Here is a 12,542-nt window from a genome sequence, read left to right on the forward strand (position 1 = left end):
AAATTGGATCAAGGTGGGGGGCCTGGTTCCTCCCCCCACCTCAAAGGAGGCATTGGGCAGCCTCTGCTGAGGTGGGAGGAGGAGCCAGGGCCCCCACCTCAGCAGGGCCTGCCCAATGTCTCCTTTGTGCAGTGGCAGGCAGGGCAAAGCAAGGGATGAAGGCAAAGCTGGTACCACTCGAGGTGAGCCTTGTGCATGTCTACTTGGGAGTAAGTTCAGTGAGATGTCCTTCCAGGTAGGCAGGCAGAAGGTGGCAGCTCCGGTGACTGGGATTTTGCAAGCAGATCTGCCCTAGAAGCTTCAGGGTGCCAGAAGGTATCAGTCAGCCCATGGAGGAGGCAGGGCGAAAGGTTCCTTCACCAGTCTCCTGCAGCATCTATGTCCCGAGGTAAATGGAGCACCCAAGCCGAGCTCCCTTGGGTTCCCGGGATGGCAGGATCAGGCCTCTGCACAGAAGCAAGTCTAGGACCTCCTGGATCAGACCTGAAAAGTCTCTTGAGTCCAGCATCCCATTTGCTGGCAGAGGGCTTCAGGGGTCTCATGAGCAGGAGAGAAGAGGCAATCGCCCTCCCCTGCTGTTGCCTCCTCAACAACTGGCATTCAGAGGTCGATTGCCTCTCAACATGAAGGCTCCATTTAGTGCACATGATGCACAACTAGTGACAGACCTCTGCTCCTCCACGATTCTGCCCAATCCCTTGGTGGTGAGAGGGCCACAGCCATGCCCACAGTGTGCCACGCTTCCCATGCACTCCTCAAGGACTCTTCAAGTCCAAGGAATGCCACCGCAGCCAGACCCAGCTGTCTCTGCTAGGTCCCAGCTTAAGCCAGGGTGGGTTTAGGGCTCGACTTCAAGCCTTTTCTATTTATGCGGCTTCTCTGGCTGGAGACGACAAAGGGACACCAACTAACCCAGTAGAGCTCTCTCTCTCTCTCTCTCTCTCTCTCTCTCTCACACACACACACACACACACACACACAGTCCCAGAGTTCTCCCCTGTCTCCAAGTAGTTTATTGGAGAGCAAAGAAGCAATTAGCTCTTAGTGCTTGTCCTTAAGCACACAGGCATGTTCTTTTACAATATAGGAAGGACAAGGAAAAAGAGGCAAAGGGGAAGAGGCAGAACCAAAGAAACAGGCACTAAGTAAACAGGCACTGGATGGAGCTGTTTGGGAGCAGTGCTCTAAACTGGTGGCATAAACAGGGTGTCATCCTCCTTCTCCGTCTCCTCTCACCATTACATAGAGCCTCTTTCCTCTCTCTTCTCCCCCCCCCCCAACAGCACACTCATTCTAGGTCACTGGGTTGCCACTTTTGTTCACAGAAGCCCCAGGATATGAAGCAAGGAGAGAGAAAAGCTCTCTCCTTCACTGAGAGGAAGGAGTTTCACTGAGGAAGTTCACTCAGGAGTTCACTGAGTTTTGAATAATGCTCCTTAACTTTCCAGAGAGAGAGAGAGAGAGAGAGAGAATAGCTGTTGCTTATTTGCATATGCTAATGCAATCAAAATATAAATGCCACATTTTCCATAGCCTATAGACAGGCAAGATTTAAGCTGGAGAAATTAGTGGACAAAATGACTGATGGTGAGAGGGTTTATCATCACCCGCTTTGTGATTTCTCCCTTCCCCAACCTCAGTGAGCCAGTCCTGTCCTATAAGATCCTTTATGTGGCTGTCTCTGGCCCACTCACAAGTAACTAGTTGGTTATTGCTGTCAACACATGTGAAACATGCCCCAACATAAGCAATATAAACCATTCTCATAATGCAAGAAGCAACATTTCTTGTTGTTAAGCATACTTATATACTGCTTTTCCACAAAGGTGGTTCCCACTTGTTTTACTTTGCTTTCAGAGTATCTACCAATTTGCCCCCTCCCCAATTCTCTGTAAATTCTTTTCTGTGAATTTGGTGGCCAAAATGATCTGGATATTCACAGGCTGCACGTGACAGCATGAGCCTTGGCAAATCCAAAGGAACCTTTTTGTAATGGGTGACATGCAACAAGCAGTGGTGTGGCTAGAGGGGGTGAAAAGCACTAAGTTTTGCAGGATGCCTCACCACAGTGTGCAGGGGGCCCCTCCCCTTTGGAGTCATTCCAGGCATACACCTGTTTTGCTCCCTCTTCTCTGGAATGGCTCCAAAGGGGAGGGGGAAGAGCCCCTTGAGGCTCCCTGCAAAACTTAGTGCTTTGCAACCCCTCTAGCTATTCCACTGTGCAGCAATCAGGCAGTATTGGGCAGTATCTGTCATGTCACAGTCAAAAACTGACAGTACCGAACAACTGATATGTGGACATCAATGTTGGACAATCTCCCAAGGGTGGATTTCAAATGTGGCTCACAAACCCATATAAGGAACCCTGCAGGAGGAAAGTGACCAAGCACGGAGGAAGGCAGTGGCATTTGCAGCAGAGAAGGTAAAAGGAGTTAAACAATCCAGTGCACACATCCACCCTTCCTGCTGCTGTTCCTTTTCTGCTTTCCATTGTCTCTTACCAAAGCAGTCTCTCTCTTTAGAAAGTGGCCACTGGGGTTTTGTTTGTGAACATGAAGTGGTCCTTGTGAACCATAAGAACTAACAGATTATGGTAATGAGCTAATGCCACAATCGTTCAACTAATCTTTAAGGGCTTCCTACAAACCCACATCTTAAGGTCCAGATTGAGCCTGGGTGGGAGACCACCTGGAAATCCACTTTGAGATGAAAGAAAAGCACGACAGGAGATAAATGGACCAAATAAATCAGTTGATTGTTAAGGTGCCAGCAGACACTTCACAGCGTTGGCAGTGCTATGGAACACACAGCACATGGCATGGCCCTTGCAGTGAGTCTCTGGTCTCTAGCTGCACCCTCCAATTCCAATTCTGTGGCAAACTTTCCTTCCAGTGGGGCCTCATTCAGTTCATGCCAACAAAGTCCCGGGGAGCCAACTAACATTCCTATTCCTGGCCGTAAGGAGAATCTACATGAAACCCCTTTCCCACAGTGTTGTTGGGCACAATGTCACTGTGGGCACAATCCTAACCAGGTCTCCTCAGAAGTAAGTCCTATTTTGTGCAGTGGGGCTTACTCTCAGGAAAGTGTGGTTAGGATTGCAGCCACAGTCTAAGTGCATGACACTTTACAGAGTGCAAGAGGAGAGGCCTCTGCCCCAGAGAGCTTACAACTTAAAAGTCAAACACAGGAGGGAAAACATAGGAAGGGAATGCAAATGAACAAAAGTGTCATGAACATCGATGAATTCTTTGTTCCTGGTTTGCTCTGCCAAGTCCTATTACCACCTATTATGTTTTGCTGAAATTCTTCACCTCCCACTTTCTCTGCCTCTGACAGACTTCTAAAGAGAGAAGGGCTCCCTTTCTATGCCCAGTGCTTCCAATCTCCCCTCTGCTCCTTATTAAATTGCCATCCAAGGCTGTGACTGCAAGGATTACGTGTTTCTTGATGGACTCCCTGCTCCCAGGGCCTTCCTACAGCTTTGCACAATCATTAAGATGTTAGCTGTTTGAATGTTGAATTAGGGACTCCATTAACTCCAAAAATAGCTGAGAATCTGCAGACATGAGAAGCTGAATTTAGTAATTTGAGTCCTCTGTGTATACATACATGAGTGTGTGCAGACACACTTCTCCCCACTGCCACTGTTGACAGTGGGGATCATGGAACCCTCTTAGCACTTTAGAACTACACAACAACACAATTACACACTCCCGTGCACACCTCCAACAGCATTCCTAATACTTGGCATCCTGCAAATCTCAGCTCTCTCTCCGCACCTGCCACGAGCCCTTGTTTCAGGAATAAATTTTAAATTGTCTGGGGCCTTGACAGAGCGGAGAAATTGGAGAAGGCCTCAGAAGGCAGTCCCTTTTAAAGAACTGTAGAGCAACCTGGAAAATCTGTGTGGAACCTTAACAAGAGAACTTGCATATGAGGGGCACTAACTCAGAGCAGCAACTCATTCAGAGGCACAACGGACTGACTCTTGTGAGTAATTTGGTGGTCTGTCTCACAAGTGGCTGACTGAACCAGCTGTCCAACAGGCTCCTTCCTTCCACCCAAAGGCAAAAACAACTCCAGTGTTCCTGCAACTGAGGAGCAGCAGCCAGGCTGTCCCTCGAGAAGAGTGGGGGGGGGGTGTGCAAGGCCTAGCAGGAATGGGGCTCCCCTGTGCATGCACGTGAGTCTGCAGGGCTGAATCTGCTTCCACTGGGAAGCCACGCTATGAGCAGTGCCTCTCAGTCAAGTCGCTCCCAGCCTTTAACATCCAGTGGGGCTGTGCCTTTGCTGCCAGGAGGAGGCTGAGGCTCCTTACAGTGGGGGGGGGGGGGTGTGTGTGTGAAAAGATCTAGCTCTGCCTCCACCAGGAGCCCTAAGGCTGCCAGGCATCACCCTGCATGACCTGCTGGGCCCAAAGTGCAGCCTCTGAGTTCACACCTTAAAAGCTGTCTTTGAGCCCCCTTACAACAACCCCGCAACCTGGCGCCCATGACCCAGCACCTAAAGAGGATTTTTGAGAACCACTGCCTTTGCACATTGGTTCCCAATCTGGAGGCTGTGACCCCAAAAAGGATGCCTGACAGGGGAGATTGCGCCCTCTCTTATTCAATGAAACTGAGGGGCAGTGGATTCAGAACTGGCAAAAGGAAACACCAAACAAGCACCGGGTCAGTCAATGGATTCCATGCTCTTAAGCTCAGAGGGCCTTAAAAGGGGACATCCTAACTAGAGGCCACTGTGCATCAAAGAGTCTTTCCGTCCTGAGCAGGGAAGCAACAGCCCTGGTTGCAAGTAAGAGATGAACTTGTTTTCTTAAAAGAAAACCCCAAACGCAAATCAGGGTAACAAAGGACACCAAACCAGGACACCAAATGGTTTCCCAAACAAACAGAAATGGGCCCACACAGACATAAGAAACAGAGCACTGAGAATAAACAGGACTCCAAAAATACTGAATGCCTCCTCCTTCCAAGCAGTTAGTTATTCCTCAATATAGATGCATGTGTGAAACTGCTCAGAGGGGTGCATGCAGTGACATAGCTAAGGGGGTAGCAGTTGCACCGGGCATCAAGCTTTAGGGGGGCAACAAGCTGAGCTTGACACTAGTGACCAAAATTGTGAAAATCTTGATATGAATGAATAATACCATCATGTTATATATCATCGGAAAGGTAATTTAATGCAGAGTACAATGAAGCAAACGGCACTGGAATATCTTTTTTCTATCAAGAGTTATGGCCAATTAACCAGAACATGAAAACACAAGTGACTTGTGGAACAAAAAGTGGATTTGTTTAACTCCAAACTGACCTATGAGACTGTTTGTTTTGAGTGCCAATGAGCTGTTATTATGATTCAGCAGGGAACCAATGACTTCTTATTTATTTACTTAATTAAATTTTAATTTGTTATGCAGGGGGGCTACAAAATCTTCTTGGTTGCAGATAGATGCCTTAGCTATGCCACTAACCGAGGGCAGGCAGCAGAGCAAGTGGGTGGTGAGCCGCTGGGGAGAGGACGTGGGTTCCTCCCAATTTGCACTTTTTATAAAGCCCGGGTGTGATGTCACTTCCGGTTGTGACATCACTTCCGGGACAACATTTTGAGCTTGGCACCGGGCTACACTATCATTAGCTACGCCACTGGGTGCATGGAATGCCACAGGTCCCCCAAGAATGGGTGCAGATTGCTGTATTGGAAGAGCAGGTGCAACTCCATAGTTTGCCCCCATCCGTCATGTATGCCGCAAGCATGAATGGAGGGGGGGGACACCTTGCCATGCTTTGAGTTCTTGATACCAGTGCAGTGTTATTCGCAGCAGCCCAGGGCTTGAGAATTACAGCCCTTCTTTTTTTTTCCAGCTTGCCGTCACTTTTCAAAGCGCACAGTGTCTCTCCTCTAGCATCAAAATGAGGCTGCATCTCCCTAGCATGGGAAAGGTAGTACTCTCTCCCTCACATCCTCCTTCCTTTAAGTTCTCCAAGCCTTGAACACATCTGTACTCTCTGCAGGGCTCAGGTCGCCACCAAGTCAACACAATCGAGGCAATGGCTGTCATATTTCAAAAAGCAATGAGCTGAAACTGCAGTTGGCTGGTTCTCAAGTGACAAGGAAGCAAGTCCCCTGCCAAGTGGGGCAAAGCTGTGGGTGCCCAGAGTGCAGCTCCCCTGAAATCAAGATCCTAGGAGATGTCCTCAGGTTTACAGACCACATTTTTATTTATTGTTTTAGTTCTAATCAGGCAGGAGGTCTGGCTCAGTTGGTAGAGCTGCCGCCTTGTATGCCTGAAGATCTGAGGCTGCCAGTTCGAAGCAACCGGAAGTACCTGAGAACTGAGGACACGCTGATATACTGATGAGCTGACCCTTGGTGGCAGAGAGGAGTTGCCGTCAAGTGGAGCGTGGGAGGCGAAGGGCCAGAGAGAGGCCAGGCCGGGAAGGAATCCAGCTGGAAGGAGGAGTTCTGTGAAAGACGAGAACTATTCAATTGCAAAAATCCCTACAGGGGTTTAGAATAGCCTGCCTATGGAAACCGCCTTGGATTAAAGTCCGAGGAGAAATCAAAGACCAAAGAAAGAAATACCTGTATAAATAAAATAAATAAAAATAATCAATCATGCACATCATGCTATCAACATTCATGGTGGTTCACACAGAACTATCAGGCTGGTTTCCGCCCTGAGGGCTTTCCCTGTAGAATATAGATGAAGCTATGGCTGCCCACTCAGATCCATTCTACTGAATGGCACCAAGGGGGTCTGCAAGCAGCAGGTATTTGGGGGCACGGGAGTCAGGTTCCACTGCCCCCCCTTCTGCATGGGAGTGCTTGTGTCTGCTGCAGGCCTAGCAGATTGAGTTCTGGGGCTCAAGGGCACCCCCTATGCTGCAGCACCAGCCCATTTGCGCCTTCAGTCAGCAGCCCACCAAGAGCCAATTGCTGCCCAGCCCCAGAAACGGTCCCTCAGTCTAAGCAACCGGACTCTGTGGCAGAAGCCGGGGCCAAGAGTGGTGTTGTGCTGATGAGATTTGCAGCAGTCAAGTGACACAAGAGAACTCGTGGCAAGGATTAAACAAGCTGCTACTTGGCAGGGAGCACTGCTGCCCAATCACTATTACAGCCACAGCCCTTGGCATTTAGAACTCGGGCACTAGCCTAGTCTAAGGCCTTCAAATGTCACTGGCTTAGAGTGTTCACAGTCCAGAATTCAAGACACATTCCAGATCAACCAAAACCTTCCACACTTCAGTTGAATAAAATACCTGCACACCTCGATCTGCCAGTCCAAATCATGGCGTGAAAGTCTCCAGAACACTTCTGCAGCCGGGTGGGGTAGCTATGGGGCCACAGCTCAGCACAGAGCCCCCTCACTGCAAGCAGAAGGTCTTGGTTTTAATCCCTGGCAGCATCCCCAGGGAGGCTGGGAAAGGCCCCTCTCTGTCTAAAATCCTGGAGCTGCTGCCAGTATGTGCCAAGCAATAGTGAGCGGGAGGCACCCAGAGCCTGACTCAGCACCAAGCAGCTTCCAAGGCACTCGCTCTGCCTGGGAGTCATGTCCGGACACACATGCCCGCTGCGCAATTATCCACCAGCTGTGCTGAGGGCGACAGATTGTGTCGAGATGGTTCTAGCAAACAAGAGCCAGTCATCATTATTAGAGCAGGATTATTTTAATTAAAAACTGTTTTGCATCCTTAACTCTTAATTTTTTAAGATGATTATAAATATTGTTATTAACAGGAGGAGGTGAAATCAGCCAAGCAGGCAGAGGCGGCAGGACAGATTGCTGAGTGTCTGCTGGCCCCTCCGAATAGAACAGGTGGCAGGAAAAGGGGGCGAGAAGACCACCCGTGGCCACATTCTGACAAGCACATGCCGGCATGAGACTGGACACCCCCTTGGCTTTTCCCCCACAGTAGGAGAAAGTCCAGCTCTTCTGCTCCTACTGTTGCTCCTCAGCTGGCCAATCTTATCTCCTTTGTTTAGCCCCCAAAGCACCAGCACTTCAAACCAGGGCTGCTTGTGCAGTCACATCATCCCCAATGGCACTACACACTCTGTTTTTCCAAAGAAAATTAATATTTTGCCTCTCTCCAGTTGCTCCTGCTAGATTTCCCTCCCCCCCCCCCCGTATTAATCCCCCCCTTAATAAGGCAGACAGCCCTTCTGCCATGGGTGCACCTCTGGGAAATGAGCAGTGCACCAGGGAAGGCTCCAAAACCATTTCTCTCGCCCTTCTCTGTGCAGAGCTGCATTGGACATTTTCAGGAGCCAAAGGCAGGAGAATGACGTCCTTATCAGGGATCACCACCAAGTAGATCATTACTAAATTAGAACAGATCCAGATGGTTGAAGGGAAGAACTTAACCCTTGTTGAGCCAGGAGGAGAGCAAAAATGAACCACTCTCATCCTAGTCACAGGAAGCTGACAGTTTCACAGAGGACCTGAGTATCCGTTCATTGAGAGAATCAACAGCAGAAGTGGGGAGGGGGCTTTATCTCCTGCATGCAAGCTTTCCAGAGGCAACTGCAGGGCCACTCTGAGAATGAGATTATGGACTTGATGGATCTTCTTTGTCTTGCTCCACAGACCATTCATCTGTTCTTAAAACTGGAGTGAGCCAGGACTAGATGTGTGTTTGGCCTAATGCCACATCCCTCCCTACTGATGGCGTCAATTTCTGCCCACTCACTTATAGGATGAGCCTTTGAATTCTATGCATGCCCCTCCCTGGCCACCAGGCTCTGTTCGAGTGACAGGTAATTCCATGCACCTTTCCCCCACCTGCAAGTAGCTGGAAATTCCCCAGGTGGCTTCTACAGGGCCTGTTTCCTTGGCAGGAGAGAGCCCTAAAGACCCCAACCTGCTTTTGTGATAATGATCTATTGACAAGTTTAGAATGCGAGTGGGGGGAGGGGAGAAGTATGAATCACAGACAGTGCACACCTTGAAGCCAGCAGCAGGTAGCACATCACATGCTTTTGAAGCCCCAGCCCTGGGCAACCAACTGCAAACCCTTCCTCTCCTTCAGGGCCTACACTCAAAACTGCCAAACTTTCTTCAGCCACTACTGAAGCAGGTGGGACTCTGTAGCAGGTAGCAGCCACCATAAGAACATAAGAACAGCCCCACTGGATCAGGCCATAGGCCCATCTAGTCCAGCTTCCTGTATCTCACAGCGGCCCACCAAATGCCCCAGGGAGCACACCAGATAGCAAGAGACCTGCAAGGCCTCCTGGGAATTGTAGTTAAGAACATAAGAACAGCCCCACTGGATCAGGCCATAGGCCCATCTAGTCCAGCTTCCTGTATCTCACAGTGGCTCACCAAATGCCCCAGGGAGCACACCTGATAAGAAGAGACCTGCAAGGCATTCTGGGAATTGTAGTTAAGAACATAAGAACAGCCCCACTGGATCAGGCCATAGGCCCATCTAGTCCAGCTTCCTGTATCTCACAGTGGCTCACCAAATGCCCCAGGGAGCACACCTGATAAGAAGAGACCTGCAAGGCCTCCTGGGAATTGTAGTTAAGAACATAAGAACAGCCCCACTGGATCAGGCCATAGGCCCATCTAGTCCAGCTTCCTGTATCTCACAGCGGCCCACCAAATGCCCCAGGGAGCACACCAGATAACAAGAGACCTGCAAGGCTTCCTGGGAATTGTAGTTAAGAACATAAGAGCAGCCCCACTGGATCAGGCCATAGGCCCATCTAGTCCAGCTTCCTGTATCTCACAGCGGCCCACCAAATGCCCCAGGGGGCACACCAGATAACAAGAGACCTGCATCCTGGTGCCCTCCCTTGCATCTGACATAACCCATTTCTGAAATCAGGAGGTTGCGCATACACATCATGGCTTGTACCCCATAATGGATTTTTCCTCCAGAAACTTGTCCAATCCCCTTTTAAAGGCGTCTAGGCTAGACGCCAGCACCCACCATCAGTCTTTTGTTTTCTTTTTAAATGAAGGAAAAAGCATCTTCAAGCCTGGATGCTCATTCAGATCTTTTACAAGGACACTTCTCTGCAGTCACTGAAGGTTGAATTGCATTTGGTTGGATGGCAGGATCAGACCTCCACCCTAGCTGCAGCCAGATTGTGGGACTCCTTCCTGTGGGAGACCAGTTCTGGCTACTGGTAGCAGCTCTGATTATTACGGGATGAATATTTATTCTGCCAATTGGGTTTTAACCTGATCTATTAATTGTGCATTGTTTTATTATTGTGATTTTAGTACCCGAGTGTATATCAGCAAAACAGGGATGAAATTTTTTTAAACAAACAGCCCCACTGAACATTCCTGCACAAGAGGTGTGTTGGGGGTGGAGTGGGAGATGAGCTGGAACTGTTCAATGAATTCTTCTGATTGAAGGCAAGAGATGCTTTTGAAATATTAAAAAAAAACACCCAGTGATGATGCAGATTTGTTCGATCTTCAAGCTACGAAGAGCATGGAGTAGAGATTTTATATATAAACATACCAATCTTGTAATGGAAACCTATTTTTTTAAAACGACTTTGACCCCAGAGGCTACAGGAACTTTGGTTGGCCGACAAAAGCACCACATCAAAGACCTCTCCTCCTCTAATAGGCAGATAAAACTCCCAGTCCCAAACGGTCCATGAATATTTTACTGCCATCTAAATTTAATTAGCAAGGAGGGAGTGTAAGGGAGAGAGATGAAAAAGCAAGACTCACAGATGCCGTGCCTCTTCGGAAGGGAAAAAAAGGCCTCTCTGGTTGCTGCCAGTGCAGACCATGCAGGAACTTTTAGGATGAGGAAGCTCTCCAAGGTTCATAGCTGGCATCTCCCAGGTCAGTCTCTGGCCTGGCAAGCCAAAGGACGTCAAACCTCCCCAAGATCAGATGTGCCGATCCAGCAGACAGGAGGTGCCCACATTTTTGATCACTTCAGCTATTTCCTTTCTGAACTTAACTGGATGCACACCAATGGCATAAACATGCGTGTTTAAGGATATGTGACTGTCCCCCTTGACAATAGCCCACTCCCTGCATTTCTGCTCTTCCTTGGAGGTAGGCAAGTCTAGATCAGCAAGTGACACACAGAGGTCACAGGCCTCTTCCTCAAAGTGCATTTCTAAGCAACTGAATGACCCACCTGCAATTGAAGCAGAGAAGCGGGAGAACTCACCCACCCTCCACAGAACTAAGTTACATCTTACCTGTGAATCATGCAGAGAGAGGCAGGCATGGGGTAGATATTTGGGCTCACAGATACCACAGATTTCCTTCCTCCTGGCACATGCAATTTTCCCCCAGTTCAGTAACAACTGGCCTAAGAGACCCACCCAGAAGCAGAGCCGCTTAGCTAGCATGAAAAGGTGAGATTTTTGGATATTTTCCATGGAGGCTAAATAGAGACACTAGATCCAGATGCAGCCTACCTTGGAGTCCCAGTTGCTGGGGAGGATGGCTGCCTTTCAGCCCAGTTGGAGGGCCTTCTGGTTGGCCACTGTAAGAACTGGCATGCTGGACCAGATGGCCCTGGACCCCAACTTATCCCACAGAGTTCAGACCAATCCTTGGGGCCTCCAGATCAGCACTCAGACTTCACTCAGGTCTTTCCCAGCCTGACTTGGTGATACCAGGGAGCAAACTTTACCGGAGACCTTCTGCCTGAAATGCAGGGCCCTCTTGTCAACATTATGAATGACAACATGTGGGCTGTTCTTGGGCAGCTTATTCACCTCTCAAAGCACAACCCAGAAAGCCCCTGGCTTGCTTCACAAGGTTTGCTTTGGAGCACTCAGACTTCCTTTTGCACCATGGCTTCAGTTACCTTCAAGGCCCCCCCCCCTTTGCTGGAAGATGGAGTCCAGCACCCATTCCTTTCCCTGCATCGCCATCTAGTGATTGAGGAAGAGAATGCCTGCAGAATTGAAACCCCTGCTGTCAGCAGGAATTGGAGGTGGGTGGGCAAGGAAAACGTTCTGCCCCCATCTCTCTGCATTCTTCTTCTGCCCCTTCTCCTGTCATGCTTATGTGGAGCACAATGCTGCATTGGATGCAAAATTCACTCACCAGGGCAGGGTGCAAGATTCAGCTGCTTGAAAACCCCCAACTTTGGGTTTGGGACGTTTCCTGCTCCAACTGGACCCAAGATAAACTTGAAACTAAGTGAGCAAGAACTGGCAAGAACTCAGCTGCAAGAAGAGGGGCAGGACAGTAGACGGGGCTTCCAAATAATGTCAGGAGATCCATTCGACCCATTTCCAGGCAGTGGCCAACCAGAGGCTCCTTGGAAGCTGCAGCCAGGGACTTCTTCCATCACCCACGTGGGCAGGGTTTTATGTGGAGGAAGTAGTACCACCCCCCACCCCCCAACAAGCTCTGCCCACAGATACAGAACTCACTCACATAGTTCTCCAGTGTGGAAGAAATAAAACTCTCCCTTCAGGCACACACCCCTCTCACATTCCTTCGTGGATCAGAGGGAACACACTCTGCTAGGCTCAAAGCTCAGCGCACCTTTGTTTACACAACAAGACATCAGTCACAGACATTTTTTCTAAAG

Source organism: Tiliqua scincoides, chromosome 8 (assembly GCF_035046505.1).
Source record: "Tiliqua scincoides isolate rTilSci1 chromosome 8, rTilSci1.hap2, whole genome shotgun sequence".
Classification (NCBI taxonomy): Eukaryota; Metazoa; Chordata; class Lepidosauria; order Squamata; family Scincidae; genus Tiliqua; species Tiliqua scincoides.